Source organism: Aplysia californica, unplaced genomic scaffold (genome assembly GCF_000002075.1).
Source record: "Aplysia californica isolate F4 #8 unplaced genomic scaffold, AplCal3.0 scaffold00610, whole genome shotgun sequence".
Classification (NCBI taxonomy): domain Eukaryota; kingdom Metazoa; phylum Mollusca; class Gastropoda; order Aplysiida; family Aplysiidae; genus Aplysia; species Aplysia californica.
The window spans coordinates 104331-106391 of NW_004797880.1; the positions used below are offsets into that span (position 1 = coordinate 104331).

A 2061-nucleotide genomic window follows, 5' to 3' on the forward strand; every position below is an offset into this window, starting at 1 on the left:
GGGGGAGATGGGGTGAGGTTCAGATTTCTACAAAGAGACAGTGTAATGTTTTTCACGTTTCACGTATACACCCGTGCCTGAAGGAGTTCAGGTTCTTAGACGTCAGTTGATGGAGGGCGCCATCAGTATGTCATACCTTTTTTTTTTTTTTTTTCCTCATTTGTTTATGTCTGTTTGATATCTTCCGTTTCTGGACACCAAATGGCTTTTATCGTGTGGGTGGTTGGCAAGCGTTCTGATGTGGTATCAAGGAGGTTAAACAGTAAGGTTCTAGTGTGGCTTGCTCCTTCTTCCCTATCAAGAATCGATCATCTTTATTACTCTTCCTTCTTTTGTTGTGTGTTTTATTCTCTTGCAGTAACTTTTCTAATGTTCGACACTTATATGACCAGTGTTTGATTTAATCGCCGTAAAACTTGATAAAAACAATTTTAATCGTCAGTATGTCAGTATCTGACAAATACTAAGAGAATACAAATGTTTTATGCGTTAACACGAAAGCATATTATATACATGTATAAACGTCGTGGATTTTAAAAAAAATATTCGAGAAAGACATAATATCATCAACGGTCATCAACAAGCGCCAAAGTCACTCTTTTTTCTTTTCTTTTTTTTTTCTTTTCTTTTTTGTTTTTGTTTTAGTTTTGAAGAGAAAAAAAAAGAAACAAGCCCACCCGTATTATAATAAGACTTCGGAAGCGTGTTATTTTTCAGGGAACGACTAGAAAGAAAACAGCGAAAGAAAAAAAAAGTATACACATTACAATGTAAACTGTAAGATGCCCCCTTGATTCCTTTATTTAAATAACATGTTTATCTGGAAACCTTCAGAAATAGATTTGGGTGGGTATGGAATGGCGCTGGTGATAAAATATTGGGTGTTTGTGTTTGTGTATGTGCGTGTATGGGGAAAGGTGGGAGGGAGTAAAATAGCATTTTGCTTGGATTCGAAATGTTTTAAACATCTGTTTATATTCATCTGCTTATTTTCTGTTAGATGCACACCGTGCAAAAGAGGAACCGGGGTGTGGGGTTTAAGGGTTACACTCTCTACAGGTTGCACGCAGAGGACGCGAGTTTGATTCCCGAGTTAGGAAATTCTATATCGAGTATCTTCTTTTGTTTGCTGGGACATTGTTTCTCACTCATGCTTGGTGACCTCTGACAGACAAGACCGAAGCAGCCCATCCCTTTAAAAAAGTTGTACCCGTATGCGATCCGGACATTGGGGATTGCTTTGTTAGTGGGACAACTTCCTGGGCCTTCGGCATGATTATTGTGGTAGTGTGGACAGTTCCTTTCCACGCCGCCTTTACTTCCCCAACTCGAAGTCGGCAGGTACCCATTACTGCTGGGTAGGCAGGAGGGGGCGAAAAAAATCTGTGCTCGAACCGAGGCTCGAACCCGGACTTTCCGCTTCGGAGACGAGCGCACTAACCACTCCGCCACGCACCCTCGCTCATCCCTTAAATAATCTAAATTATATCGATTGGGGGGACAGAACAATCACAGTCAATGAGTGCGGAGAGACACAGGCCCTTCCTGGCGCTTGATGACCGGACGGAAATTGCGATTAAGAAATAGTCGTATCAGCATTCTGTAGAATGACGTAAGTCGACCTTCGACTCGTTGTGAACACGGAGAAAATGTTTTCCTCTCGTCCGCTGCAGAATCTGCTGCCATTGGTTCATAAAGAAGGCGAACTGGGAGTATGTGGGATTTGGGGGAGCTTTTGGGTCGTCGATATAAGAGAGAGAGAGAGAGAGAGAGAGAGAGAGAGAGAGAGAGAGAGAGAGAGAGAGAACAGGGGTTGTTGGGATATTGAGGGAATTTGATTGGACGCCGGATATCAAGGAATAGAACGGGGATTGAGTCGCACGTGAGATCATGGATGGAGGGTGGAAATCCCCCCGGTGGAAAATCACTCCCTGGGTACATGAGAAGCGGCTTCTTTTGGGGTGTGTCTATGCGGGTAAAGGGGCTTTGTGCGGGCGCTTTTGCCTGAGCCGTGCGGTCATCTAGAAGTGGCACGACTCGGAAGTATTGGGAGAGGTTCTG

General features: G+C 43.4%; 1 protein-coding gene across 1 annotated transcript in view; it reads left to right on the top strand.

The window, feature by feature from the left end:
* LOC101860279 (neo-calmodulin) overlaps window positions 1–2061 on the top strand; it is a gene marked incomplete in the record, with an annotated part of 74493 nt that overhangs the window by 42945 nt on the left and 29487 nt on the right.